At 30.7% G+C, this 16,092-nt stretch overlaps 1 long non-coding RNA gene across 1 annotated transcript; it reads right to left on the bottom strand.

Moving 5' to 3' along the window:
- Positions 1 to 13,543: 13,543 nt before the first annotated feature.
- LOC130448709 (uncharacterized) lies at positions 13,544 to 15,722 on the bottom strand. Its single transcript, XR_008910368.1, has 3 exons — positions 15,605 to 15,722; positions 14,147 to 14,427; positions 13,544 to 14,067 (listed from the first exon to the last, which is right to left on the bottom strand). It is a non-coding gene; the product is annotated as an uncharacterized LOC130448709 (long non-coding RNA).
- Positions 15,723 to 16,092: the final 370 nt, after the last annotated feature.

Genomic DNA, 16,092 nt, shown 5'->3' with positions numbered 1-16,092 from the left:
GAAGTTTAAATATCTTGAGGACCAAGTTGGTTTCGTATCTGTTCTTATGTTATTGTTAATTTTGTCTAATGTGACATCAAGCAAATTGATTCTATAATTTTGCTCAGCCTCGATTGTGAATTGAGGTTTTTCATGATAAGAATTGAATTTTTTATTTATGTTTTCAATTTGATTCTTTGGTATAGCAGTAATGCAATCATCTACATATCGGAAAAAAAATGGAATATTTATATTAAGTTCGCTTAGAGCCTTTTCCTCAAGATCTTCAATTACCAATTGTACACTTGAAATGGAAGTTCCCATAGCACAACCATCAATTTGTTTGTATATTTCGTTTTCATATTTGAAATATGTTGTTGTAAGTGTGAGTTCTATAGCTCTTATAAATTCATTTTGAGGTATTTCTGAATATTTTTTAATTCTGTCCCATTTTTTCATTAATATATTTTTCACAATGGTATAGCAGGAATATTTGTTTATAAAGAAACCACATCTAACGAAGTAAAAACATATTCAAAAGGAATTTTGATTCTTTTAATTTTTTCTTTGAAATCCCATGGGTTTTTGATATAGTATTTGTTTTGATATAAAATTTTTTTCAAAATACTTTTCAAATAATTAGATAATGAGGTGAGAGGAGTTTGAATACTTGAAACAATCGGTAGAAGGGGAATGTTAGGTTTGTGGAGTTTTGGTAAATCATATATTTTAGGGGGATGGCGAATTAAGAAGTTGTTCTTCTCAAGATCGAATTAGATCATTATTGTGTTTTCGATAAGAATTTGTAGGGTCTTGTTAATTTTTTTTGTAAGCTTTCTTATCGTTTAATAATTTCATCATTTTATTATTATAATCTTCTGATTTCAAAATCAACATGAGTCTTTCCCTCTTTAATCCAAAATAGCTTGGATATCCTTGATATATGAATAGCAATAGTATAAGGCTTGAAGAAATATAAAGTATCGTGCAAAGCATTTTTCACTAAAATAGAAGTGGCACTAATGTATTTTCTTAATAAGAAATGTTTAAACTTTAATTTGATTATAGTTTGAAGCGGTTACTCGATAGGTATGGTTACACTACAAAAAAATATTAAAAATAGTGTCGTCATACTATAGGGTTAACATCAGTTTTAATGAGGCACTTGTTCATATTTATTTTCTATTCACTCGAAATTCAATTTTAAAATCAGTTTCAAGCGGTTACTCGATTGGTACAGTTTATGTCCAAAAAATTATCGTAAAAAAATATAGCAATAGCAATAAACCGTATTTGCTCTGGCACTATATGATTTTTTCAGTAGTTTCAGTGAATAGTATCATATAAAAAATACTTTATCCGGTAACTCAATAGGCCAGGTTTTTTGTAGCCAGCTCTTGCACTAAATTGTGCGATTTGGTCCCGTTATAATTTTTATTGTTCCCCATTATTCCAACGCCAACGTCCAATTCAGCTGATCATATGCAAAACGCAGGCGTGCTGGCTAATGGGCTGGAGTAAGTTTTAGACCAATAGCAGATGTTTTAAAGATCAGCTTATTATCCAGCAGTGATCACCTTACTGTCTGTCCACTGCCTAATAGTCACTCCTCGCTCATCAAGGAGCTGTCGTTGCAATTTGATTGCGCATTAAGGTGACGATTTCTTAATGTTGTTGGCACTATAAATCGGTTATCTCAAGTGGTTTTAAGTCACTTGTTCCAGGTCTCCTATGAAAGGATTCGGTCTCCTCATAACGCTAGCACACTCTTCGAACTGCTACCGCTGCGCGGAACATATCCAATTGTCTAGCAATAGCTCGCTGACCATTTTCGATTAAAACCAAAACTTGAGCGGCTTTTTGTGGTGTAGTATGCATTAAACTAACATACTTGAACACTATTGAGAATATAAAAAACAAAAAGTACGCAAATTTCTGTTGCAAACGCAATAATTCCGATATGTCACAAATTTGTCATTTTCGTTATAAATTTATACTCACATCAAAGCATATTCAATTATCTTTCAAGCAGCATATTTTTTTTGAGCTGATTAATAATACAGTGGGCCGTTTTCTATGCACGCAAGTTTAGTTATCCTAACTTATTGCGATGATCAAAAATCATAGCAATACTTCTTTAACAGAGTGTATTATTTACTAATTTCATCAGCTGAAAAGTATCGGATCCATAACTTCATCACATTTCACCAAGTATAAATACACTACTCTATAGATAACGAAACGAAAACGAAAAGCAATCATTGTCACATCACTCATCTTTCGATTACCTGATATTAATATGTTTGTTTTTATATTCGTCGCTTTCCTCTTTGTTCACATAATTTTTCCACCATGCAGCCAGTGAAAATTTCTGAAAATTGATTAGCTATATGTAAAGATAAGGGAATTAATAAATTAATAAAAGTATTATTTTCTCATTTTGAAATTAATCCTAAAAGCTTAGATTAATCAAATTAGGCTGATATAAAACGATTTGATACCAGAGAAATAATAATATATGTCTTATCAGTCATTTATTCCTTAATTTCCTTGTTTACTTAGTTTGAAGATATTTCCATTATGAAATTAAAATATATTCCTTGATATATAATCAAACCGCTAGTCTTAACAGACACGTTTCACCACAAGCTCTGCTGCCTTTTTGCTTTAGTTTGCACGATACCAACGAAACAAAAGATAAATTCTTGTCTCCTTTCGTCAATGAAATAAAAGTCTCATCAAAACTCGTTTCGTATTCTCTACACTCTCGTCTCGTCCCGCTTCTTATAGGAAAATTTCGTAAAAGTATCGAAATCTTGTAATGCATACTTGTTTCAGTGCATTAAGGAATACTTAAATTAAACTCATATTCACCACCTCATCATTGCTAGTGATTAATAATTTGTTTATTATGAGCCACTAGTCGATAATGAACAAATTCTATTTTTGTTTAATTTTGAGATTAAAGAGAAAAAGCCCAGAGAACATAGTGTTTTATATCCAGTAGATGAAACTTAACGTGTTTAGTGCATTCATTTACTCACTCCAACACCAAAATTTCAATTTAAAACAATGGTAAATTCAAAATTCGTGCTTGATTCGTTATTTAACATCTTGCTAATAAGCGTCAAGAATGTCAATTCATGCTCATCTTGAGGTCAGAATAGGTTAAAAAAATACTCTGTATAAACAACAGAGACGAATATTTAGTTATTATATACAACAATATATGTATATCAATTATTATTTATAGAAATTCTAATTGACGGTGCAATTATGGCATGTTATATGAATCACCGGTCCTGAACTGATTTCAGAAGTGGGAATTGAAGTTGTATTTTAACTGATGATGTAGCCAGCGAGTTTGATATTCTTTGAACTATTCTTGCAATTGGTTTTTTTAACAGTAGCTTGTACTGTTTTCTCATTCCAGGATGAGCACAAGTCAATCTTTTATCAGTCATTTTTACCTACTTTTTACTGACTTAAGTACGCAATGAAATCGTCCTCAAATAGCAATAAAAACACCAAACCAAAAAAGATGTCTGTTCAAGTGTCTGTTTTGAATCCTACCCTACTTAATAATTTTATAAAAAGTAAACTTTAGCTTTGCGTTTCTATGCAACTTGATTCTTACAAGAAACATTTCTAGATTATCTTTTTTAAGGAAAAAATCGTGCTTATTCTTCTCAGCGGTTGTGTAGCGAATTGTTTCCTTAATGATAATGTCGTACACAGTATCGTCAGAAATTGATACTGGAGATAAGCTAACAAACTATAATGTGGAGGAATGTCTTTCTAGAAGAATTTTTCTTTTCTATCCACTTTGCGAGGAAGTTTGCGTCGACGTACAAAATGTTAACAGTGCCATAGGTATATCGTCATCACTATCAAAATTATCGTTACTTGAATCAAAATGATGTGGCATGTCCAATTCAATGTGCCCAACGATATCACCGATATTGGGGTCTTCCAGATCGCCATCACCCACATCCTTTTCGTCTGTGAGATTGTCAACCTCGGGAGGTAAAGTGATTATGACGGCCTCGATATCTTACAAGTCTAAATAATCTACGGCTTCTTCCAACGTCTTGAAGGGTGTGCGAGACATTTTACTGTCAAAAATTTATCAATTAAAAATTCACAAATATATCAATTTCGAAAATGTATGCACACGGAATGACTGCCTTAGCAGAAATACCCATCATTTATTATCTCCATTTTATGGAAGAGAAAGTGAAAGCTGGTTATATTACCGCCAAGTGGTCAAAAAGAAATATCCTCAAAGCGGACGCTGGGCGGCACTAATGGATTAATGGTTGTGAAAACGATTACTTTTATTAATTAACAAAATAATGAATTACAACTATAATTTTCGAAACATTGGTGTAGGTAACTATACCACATCTTCCGTCGTATGTTATGAGCTACGTTATAATACAATATTTTGAACAAAATTGCTGTAAAACTCTCTTACTAGTTATCATTTAATGGTCTACGAACTCCATACAAAAATTAGAAAAAATCAGAAATACACTTGTAAGTTGATGACGTCTATTTCAGAAATTAAATTATAAGCTATTAATTCAATTTACTCCATTTCCCATATTATTTCCTAATGCTAAGTATAATTTTCATTAATTAATTTTTATTCATATTTGTGAAAAAACTCTATAATCTTAGAAGAGCCATCTTCTCAAGTGCTGGTTAATATTCTCAATTTGCTACATATTTGTAATTAATATATCTCCTCGATATTTTAATAGCAAATCTAATCTGTTTTGAAATTCGATAATTATTTCATAATCAGATGATTTGAAGATCCGTATAAATTCTTCATCATTTTCAAATTATTATTAATAATTGAATTAAACACTAATAGAAAAAAATCTCTAATATCTACTAACCTTCAATACTTGTCCATTTGGAATTGATATTGAACTAACTTTCCTGAGGGGGATTTTAATCGGCATGATAAAAGAAGGAGTAGATTAAAACACGCGCCGAAATTGACGGTACATTTAAATCTGTTTTTCTCCTGACGTAGTAACACCAGGAAAATTAACGATTATAATTTCATTGCAATAGTTAATTACTGTTTAATGTTTTTATTGCCATATTAAAGATATGTATTTACAGGGTGTTTCTATATTCATGCGACAAAATTCAGGAGGTGAATGCTCTTATGAAATTAAGAGGAATCTTTTCTATAATAAAATTTCTTTAGCCTACCCCTTTCCGAGATAACACTCTTAAAAGGTGGTGACTAAAATTGAGTTGTGCTATGAAATAAAGTAAGACTCAAGCAAGACTAATCTAGCAGAAATTTTGTCACATGAATTTAGACGCATCCTATATATGTACCAGACATTGTTGACAAGTTCATTTTTATAAAAAGGTTTGTGCTAGATTTGTGAAAGTATGAAGTCGATTACATCTTATATTAAGTCTATAAATACAGTTCTTTATTTAAAAAAAATGTTATAAAAATGGTACCTACTCCAAATTGTAATCAAATAAAAAATTTTGAAAAAACTGGAACCACTTTCTAATGTTAGCTTTTATCTTTTGAAACATATTCTCTAACACTATTCCTACCTAGTTTCTTGTTTACATTTTTTCAAATCACATTTTGTTTTTGTTTGGTTAATTGTCTCTACATAATTTAATTCGACAAGTTTTCCGTACATGTGAAGTGGCATCTACTTTGTAATAAATGATGATGGATCATCTTTGTTCTTTATATACGAAGGAAAGTTCTCCTGTCAATTGATTTAAAAATTCTAGCCGTGTTATCTTTTTATTTGTGGTTTGTTTATATGGAATCTCTTTATTTACATCAGCTATGTCCAAAATGTTGAAAAATATTATCGGTTCATAGCCATTTTTGCTCCATAGCTTTCAGATTTTTAGCTTCGTACGCGCCGCGAGAACCTGTAGTACCAAAAAAATTTCTAGGTTTAAGTATATTTATAACTCAACCTTTCAAAAATTTTTGCTTACTATATTCGATTGGACCTGATATCTCCCTATAAATATTATAACTTGCTACTTTTCCAGGATTTGACCCTTCCTTCGAAATAGTTCTGCTAGAAACAGTTTCAAATTCTTCATTCTCTTAACGCCTATCCATAATTCTTATTCAATATTAATAATATATAGTCTGACCATTTTAATGAGGATGGAAAAAACAAAACGCGATGCGTTCAGTTTTTCAAAAAAGATTATATCATTGCTAAGTCATGTCGTGATGGCACAAAAATATAATAGAGTTCAGTTATCAAAAAAGAATTCTTATAAAGATTTAGAAGTAGAGTAATTATCAAAATCGATCATTTGATCGATCCCAGTAGATAAGTTACAGTTTTTGTTAGTAAGCTACTCGCAAAAACAAAAGAAAAAAATGAATTGCAAGTCATGAATGTGGAGAGTCTAACGCTACAGTCACATATTTAATACCTTTCGTGTTAACCCGTCAAGTTTTAATAATACATAACATTTGTGCCAGAGACATATTTATGTTGTGAAATGTGTGTTGAATTCTAGAATTTTTGATACATAAAAGAGCCACGCCTAATCAACAGGTCACGGTAGAAATAATGCTTCTATCGCAGCCGCTCGAAAAGAAATTAATCGTGAGCCTTCAGATAAATTACCTCTATAGGCGCTAGTCTTAGGGTCGAGAATGGTGAAGAGATAGTACAATAATCAAAGTTCGATAACTGCTTAAACTTACAATATATACAAATATACCAACTGACAAGACACACAGAAATATATACATTATGTAAAATTAAACGGAGTTATGCGTGCCGAATAACTAGGAGCAGCGTAGCTCCGCTGAGATCTAGGCTTTTGAGATTAGCTAGCTTCGCTGTCCTAAGATAAAGGGAACGGTTCGATCCAACGTCTTGTCAGGGTTCATTTACTAGGGGGGAAGAGTTATGAAATAATATGAAAGATAGAAGTATGTCGTTATGCTAATTTTTCATAAAACGTGCTATCAAATATATTGGAGAGAATTAAATTTATTGTACGTCATTATTTTTTTGAGAATTTTTCTAGAATTATTTTACTGTAAATACAAGTATTCTAATTAAAAACATACAATTTTTTATTTTCATTCTATTTCCTGATCTTTTAAATTGATTAAGTTCAATGATTTAAGAAGATAAAAAAATTAAATATCTTAATCTAACACAAGTTTGAGTATTTCAAAATGGCGATTATCGTCATATCATTGAATGAGAGGTTTTTTATGTTGCCTTAGAAAAGTTGACGCAATCGATTGGTTTTTTTTTTATTTTCAAACCTTACCACCCGCATCATGGAATCGATCATATTAACATACTAACATTATTAAAAATCGTAGGACATTGATAGTAACAATATATGAAGCGTTCAAGTATGTCCATGCAATGCATACATATGAAAATCTATGACCGCTGCCCTCACCCAGGTAAAGGAAATAAATTATATAACATTTTTTTTGCTCTTATCATCTAACCTTATCGTCTAAGCTTTGTAACCCAATAGGTCTCTATGACACTCATGTAAATTCTCATTAGCATCGTTGGCACCCTACTATAATACATGTTTTCATTTAACGCGCCCATCTGATCGCAAAATAGACAGCCTTTCCAAGTCGCGATCTTACGATATCGTGAATAAGGAAAGTCTAATATTGTTATATATTCTGGCATAAAAAGTTACTTCCAACTACTAAGTTATAATTATATAATAAAAAAACTATGGTCGTATTCTAACAATCGGTTTGTTTTTTATGTCGTTTGAAAGTCTATGGCGATAAGTTATCTAGTGAAATAGAATAATCACACTCTTAATTATTCCATTCCAACAATTTCTCAAATAATTATTCAAATATATTCATATGAACATTATAGGTTAGAAAAACATAATTCCGTTTTATTTCGAGGTAAATTCAGGAATTTGAATATAAATTTCGAACACTGCTCAGTGAAATAATATAAGTATCCTTCTAAAAGATGCCTTTTGGCCACTTCAAAGGTAAGATCATAAATTCACTAATGTAAAATTTCTAAGGTTTATGAGCAAAAACGTGAAATAAGTGATTTTAACAAGCCTCTACTGAAGGTGGCTTTACATCATTGAAATAATTTGACAAATGCTGGAATAAATATTAGTCCTACTGGGCTAAGCTGGGGCTATTCGGTGGATACATCAAAACTTCTTAACCAAACTATTTCAATTGTTGACGAGCTACCAAAAGTATGAGCTATCCAGCATGTCCAGAATGTATCAACACGGACTTCGCAACAGTTTCTGAAGATTTCTTAGACTAACTACGATTTCATCCACTTATTATTATCACGCGTAACCCAGTCCATTATCAGCAGCATTGAAAAATAAAGAAGCCTCAGCACAATATGAATATGTATATTACTAAACAATATATTACAACCCATAACCAGCAAAAACATTATCTTCTACCCTCGAAAACAAAAATGACGTTTTAGTTAACTTTAAACACATAAAAAAGTTTTGGAGGTTGAAAAAGCAAAAACAAGATAAATATTATCAAGAAATTTATTTGAGATTATCTTATCTGATCTAGTAGCATGGAAAACATGAAATTATGGTGATTGTTATTACGAAATTTAGTTGAATGGTGATGGGAAACAGTCATTCAAAAGTATCAGCAACAGGAACGGGGATAGGTATGTATAAACGAAGTACAAAATACCTCGAATCAATAGCGAAAAATCCAGGTATCGTTACGTGTGCAAAGTTCTATTTAGACACAAGTATAGGCATCGTCGTCGACTATTAACCAGCTATAAAAACCGTCACTTACAAATATTTGGTAGAAGTAAATAATCTGAAATGGAGCCTTACGGACCAAAACCGTAGTGTTCTTCAGAGAAAAAGAGTATCTGTTTCTCGGTGTAAAAGGTTCAATAAATACATTGACCTTCGTAGAAATAACCTACGCATTCTCACAGGTTTCTAATGACACTATCACTTAAATAAACCCATTGAGAGGAAAGTATGAAATGAAAAAACCGGACACTGCAGGCTTTGTGAAAAATAGGGTGACCATAATTTCTTCATGCATCAAGATAGCAGTCACCTATGCCTGGGTACTTAGACTGAGACTTCAATTAATATCTCTGCAATGGTACAGAAAACTATAATAAAGATGTGCAGTTCAGCTCTTCCAAAGAGGTAACACAAGTCGCTTGTACAAATTCTTTGGGTGTAAAGTTGAAGGTGTTATCAGTGGATGCAGCAATCAAACATATCAATACAAAGAAGAGAATAAAAATACCAGTTTTCTATGCAGGAATTAGAAAGTATATTTTCATTTTCAGATGTACTAGATGAAAAACAGAATATTGACAAATACTGATATGGATGAGAAACCATGAGGTGTGAATCGGAATGTATGAGAATAGTTTATTACAATTATTACAATCCACCGATGATCATAAAAATCAGCGGAAAGTATGAGTGACAATTTTAATGAATTTTTTTTTGGGAAATGATATTTAATTTTTTTTGTTGAAAGAAAGCAGACTTTCCTCAACATCCACACTCTTTATAAATTTCTTGCATTGGATATAGAACCAACTGACTTTTTTAAAAAATGGCGCCTATATTAGTTGAACAAGGCAAGGAATCTTACTTATGAAAATAAACTATTAGATTTTCTTTAGTTTCCTGTGAGGTATTAAGTCAAATGTCGCTATCATCTTGTATGATATTAGTCCAATCTAGATTTTCTTCTTGCGGTTACTCTTTTCGTGATTTTCCATAGTAATTAATGAGTCACTCATACAGTTGTTTTGGTTTTATTATTGTATATGTTGCATTAGCGGCGGCTCCAAGAAGAGGCAGTAGGAAAACCTCCCCTAGAATCTGGAAAATATTTTTTAAAAGGTATATTTCGAACATTGTAACTTAACTCATGAGTTTTATCACGATTCTATTTATCCCTAATTTTATTGGCGATAACGTAAACGTGATATGGGGTAAATGTAATAAGACTTCAATCTCTGAGTATTTTAAGGTTACGTATTGATACTGATACATCTGACCAAAGAAATCGCTTCATGAGTTATTTAGTATGAAGCTCTTCAACTATCTGTAACTCTATAACGTAATAACTATGCTCTTTGAATTCTCTCACAAAAATTTTTTAATATTGACTAAAGTTATATTTGTTTTGACACTCGGCAAGAAAATCATTAACAATTTCTATTTTTTTTTTCAGAAGGGTCTGTCTCTGGAATCCACTTAATTTGCTTGGGGCAGGATAACACTCCTCTCATGTTCTCCCTCCGAGGATTAGTAATGGAACCGCCCCTGTGTTGCAAAAATCGTAATTTTCTTACAAATACATTTTACATATTAGGTCGACAATTTTTGATTTGATTAACTATAGAAGCACGTTTTTTATTCATAATTTATTAAATAGATACGAGTATGTATAAACAGTGTCCAATTTACTACTCTACGATATATTCGTATGTAAACATCAATTCAATATGATTCATATATCTGTATTGACCACTTAGGTCTATTAAAATATTTGACCTCATTTGAATTTATTGAAGATTTACTTGATAGATACACTGATTATTAAGCATAAAATTAATTAAAATAAAAAAAAGTTGTTAGCAGCTTTCTTGATTCAAATATCGATATACATTTCAGAGCCAATAAAAATTTTATAAATACTGAATACGATTATTTCATAATGATTTAGTTTTTTAGTCCAACGTAAAGATATTGATTTATATTAATTCTGTCAATTTATTACAAAAATAACAAACTCTGATGTGTCACAACTAGTAATTAGTAGTTTATTCCGGACTAACAATACGCAGAGTTAGTCTCAAAATATTTTATCTTCACTCTTCATCTGAACTGAACATCAGATACTTACCTGTGATAATTCCTAACTAGGTAGTTGTTAATCGCAAAGAATTAGAGATCTTAATAAGTGTCGCAGTATAATCAATCTTCGTGACCTTTACAAAAACAATATGTTGTCTATAGTAGTTCTATTCTTTCTTGAAAGAGCAAAATAACAAAGTTGGGATGTAATAGGCTATAATAATATAACAAAATTATATTGGAATTCTATGTAGTTCATTAAAGATTTTCCAAAACAACTTGACAAATTAGAAAAAATGTTTTCTTACCCACAACTGACTTAGGTCATAAAATTATGGTATTATAGCTGAAATTTTAATTCAAATATTTTTTCGCCATTACTACCTTGGTTAAAGAGGAAATTTAGAATTTAAATAGAATTTTATTTGAAGGTTTACATCCGATACATAAAGCGTGATTTATTATTTTTAAATATCTACCAAATATTTTAAAAAACTTACCAATTTGATAAGGAATTAATTATTACTATCGTTATGGAAAGTAACATAGAATGATATTTTCTTTCTTTAGTATGTGTTCCAACACAATCTATCCAATATCACTTAACAAATGTTTTCAATCACAACTACATTTGAAGTAGATATATGATTATATATGTGTCATCTTGTTTTTAATGTACTTCAAACCATTTCTATAGGATTGAACACACATTATTAATACGGGGATAAGTTATATCCATGAGTCTTGTAGATATATACTATCAATAAAAAATGCTTTTTTCAATTTTTAACTCCTTATAACATAAAGCAACTCGTTTTTTATGGAAATCTTCTTTGGAATATTCTTCATGGTCATAAATATTAGTATTTCACTCTTTTTAAAACTAGTGTTCTAAAGAGCCGTTATCCATAAAAATGACTGAATTTGGCGAAATGTTTGGTGGCAACTGATTATGAACTATTTTCAAAATAATCCAAGTTCTTGTCTTTATGGTAATCAGAGGATAATAAAGCAATGTATTTCATACAAACTATCTTTACTGCTAGCATAAAGAACAATTCTTTGTTTTTTTCCTGAACAAATAGTATTAAAACACAATTTTTAGAATCATCTACCCCAACTATATTCAACTAAATTGTGAGCATCAAGCAGGTCCAAATATATTATATTTATATTTGAGTATCATTATGTCTTAATATTTCGTAAATATCCTTGTCGAAATTCGATAATATGATATGATTCCATAATAACCATTTTGTTATTATGCTGAACACTACAATATCACTCACAATACTGTCTACCGCACGTTTCGATAAGCAAGTTATCTTCCTAAAGACTGAAGATAAGCTGTTTACCTTTAGGGTCAAAATCAAGGTGCGTAGGTAATTTGTTCTAAATAATGCCCAATTTTTAAAAAGTCTACTATTCTTTCAATAATATCTTGGTTTGCAACATGCACATTTACGAATTTTATTTCGTGTTATGGCTCGTAGCTTCGATTAACGTTATTCTCCAGATAACTCAAGAAATGAACCCTCAGTTATTTATATCTAAAGGACAATAACCCTATTGTAAACACATATTTATAAATAAGAGATAGTTAACCCTTGAGACTTTTGAAGAAATACATTCAACTGTCTAAAATGGCCATTAATCTATGATCTCCAACATTTTTCACTTTCACAACGCGAGAAATAATAGAGTATCCTTTTGATAATCATTTTCTGACTGATCTTCATGTTTTCTTCTCAAGTACTCAAGCTTGTGAAATAACTATTGAACATGTCCAAACTCTCTTCTTCGCTAACACTTTTTTCACTATTCGACACCGTATCGTCTACCTGAAATGGTCGTCAAACAAAGATCACTATAACTGAATTTAAATAGTTAATGATACTAATAACAAAAAACTAAAACTAAATACAAAAATCACCATCTAAACTATGTTCGGAAAAATAAATTAAAATAATGAAAATACGCATCACATATACTGGAAATAGCAACAGCTCAGTAGTCTAATTCAAACTATATCTTTCATTCAATATAAACAATAGGGCGTCTTCTTTTTAAGAATCAGCCGGCTTCTATCTAAACGTACGTACTGACAATTTGATTTCTAGAAGGCTTACTAAGAATATGTGAACTAGTGAAAGTCACTACTTTTGTCGTGTTCCTTTATAATTCGCCCTGGTATATCAGTTTTGCTGTCGGAACTCTTTAAGTCATTCAAATAATCAAAAAGTTAAAACATTCCAGTAATATTTTAATATTATATCCAACATTAAATGCAAGATTTTTCTACTATCAGAGAACTCTATTTTGTCAAAAGTTTCAGCAAAGCCGATCTTTTAGCTGTGTTCAATATTAGAAACTAAAACAAACAAATGTGGCTGCAGTTAAAATCCAAAATTTGCGAAAATATTTGTCTTTTACTGATAGATTCCTATTTTTACATAAAGAAATGTGGTTTGTTGATTAACCATTGGTTTTTATGTTTAAAAACTATGAAATGTTACTTTGTATAGTTTTATCTTGGGTTGCCTTCAATTGCTATAATAAACAATATTTACTGATACATTAATTTAAAGTTTCTAGAAATACTGCGAATTTACATAAATGTCGATAAATATATTTCGGTAAAATCTGGTTCAATCCGGATAGACAGAAAATCATAAAACTCGTGTTTATTATTATTATCAATTTTAATATTTTTGTGCACATCTTTTACAAGGCATTACTTTAATGAGATGTAGTTGTTAAAACAGATATGAGCAAAAAACACAATAAAGTAATTTTAATAATATTTTGATTATTTATATAATGAGTTGATGAACTAGTCAGTTGGATTAAAATAATAAGACATCTCCAGACTTAAACAGATATTCAAGAGAAATATTTCTAAATAAATTAATCAATGAAAAAAGTTATAAGTTCTTGAAAGGTTTCCGCGGTCAGGATTATGAACGAAATTAGGTTCACGAGTTGAATCGGGTTGGAATTTTGAAAATTTTCGACGTTTCGGCTCCCGCTTCGAGGGAATTATGAAGAGAAGGGTGGGGATAGGGAGGTTATTCGTTTATTGGTAAGAAGTGATCCGATTCCGTGATCCCAATCTGAATCATCCACACAACGAATCACCCCCTTTCTTGATTGATTCCAAGGCCTCAATCTGCCTACTCTTTGGAATTTCACTGTGGAAATGAAAAACTGAAACAAAAACACAATAAAAAATTAAAATAGAAAATAAAAATAATATGTTTACAATGAGAACGTTGTTGACACTTACACAATCACTGCTGGTCTTGAGATATCTGGTGGGCTAGTCGCCTGGACCTAGTAATTATAGGGGACCTATTGGCGGGTTTTGGGGTGGTGTTTCCAAGTGGGTAATCTCTGGCTATTGCCCCATGTGATCAGACAGTTTGAACGTTTCGTTATTTCGACAGCTTCTTGAATAATTCTGTACTTGAAGGAGCGGAGTGGGGAGATGGTTTTGGTTCTGTTGAAATCGATTGAGTGTCAGGTATGCACACGATGTTGGGTAAGGGTGGAAGAAATCATTTATCCCTACAACACCCATAATTTTTTAAGTAGTGGGTATTGATCATTACATCAGTACCAATTTTTTGTGAACAATTTGCTACAACTATCTATACAATCAATGTTTTTGATATTTTTAAAATGGGTAAAACCAATCTGTTTCAAATTGTATATTGCAAAAAGTAGTTCCCTTGCGAAAGCTCCGAAAATCTAACACAACATTTGGGGTGAATCAACTTCATCAAGAACAGGTAAATATCAGTAATCGAAAACATTTTACAACTTTCAAGTCTTGATAAAAGTGTTATCTCATAATACTCGAATTTCTTCTTCTTTAGTTGAAATTGATATCGTTTGTACAAAAACTCAATTATGTAGGCGATACTTTTTCAGTTTATATGTAGCATAAACGATAATTCGTTGCGAATAAGGATTTAATAAATTCATAGAAATCACGACATCTATCTTCTCAGCAATTTCTTTTCAATAACATAATATCTCTTTTATTTGTAACTAACCAATTTAGTGACCAATAAACTGAAATTTTATGAGCTACTGGCAATGATAGTGGTAACTGGTAGATAACCTTGAGGATATTAAAAGGGGGATTTTATAATGTTGGATATCTACGAGTATTCTCACCAGATGAATAATATTTATTCTATAACATATCAATATGTAGATAGCATTTATACAATAAAATATTTCGTGTGCAATTATACAAATAGATGTATCAACTTTATATCTACAAACCTTGTTTTATTCATTTCACACGTATTTGAAGGAAAAAGGGAATGAATTCTCCTCAAAAGTTTTTAATCTTGTTTTTGTTTCATTTCATATAATTGAGTTGTGTACTACACTAGACAATCGCTTCATCTCTGGATTATACTAGAATTAGCCACTGTATTATTAACGCGTACTGTTAATTGAAACATATATTTTCTGAATTAACGCAATAGTTATTTTGATACATAAGTATTAACCAGCGTAACTGATTCATTATCTAATGTCTGGGAACAAAACTTAACTAACCACTGCTAGAATGTTACGAAGTTTATTATTTTCAAATTCATAACAGTACCTAATTGGGCTTGAAATTTTTTCTCTTGAAATTAAAAAGTTTCAAAAACAGTTCACAATAATTTTTATAACAGTAACTGTTTATTTGCTTAAGACATAAGACAAATTGACAATAGCATACCTTTGATTTTTCAATTTTTAAAATTCACCATGTATTTTTAACTTGGAGAGACCACTGTTATTTCATTCGGCCTTTTTTGAATAGTACTACGAATTGTATTTATTGAAACACTGAAAACGTTAGATAAGAAATAACTTAATAGCCAAATTTTTATTTTTTTAGTAATATATGCTAAAAGCAATGATATAAGCAAAACGTTTATCACATATTCTGCACATAACTTGAAATTTTTGTTTGTCTTTCGAGACCAACCTTGATTCATATATTAATGTTTAAATGAAACTTGAACACATATATTTTTTTAAAGTATTATTTATTAGCATGTATAAAATATAGTTTATCACGTTAGGTAAAAATCACGTAAAAAACTGGATTCGTATTATTTTAGCTTTATATGATCTAAAAACAACCTAAGTAACAGTTCAGTAGGAAATACTGAAATCGGATGTTTTGCAGATATGACTGAAAAGTACTGCACTCAGGAAGAG

This window comes from Diorhabda sublineata, chromosome 9 (assembly GCF_026230105.1).
Source record: "Diorhabda sublineata isolate icDioSubl1.1 chromosome 9, icDioSubl1.1, whole genome shotgun sequence".
Classification (NCBI taxonomy): Eukaryota; Metazoa; Arthropoda; class Insecta; order Coleoptera; family Chrysomelidae; genus Diorhabda; species Diorhabda sublineata.
The sequence above is the reverse complement of the archived record's forward strand: the minus strand, read 5'-3'. Positions and strand labels throughout refer to the sequence as shown.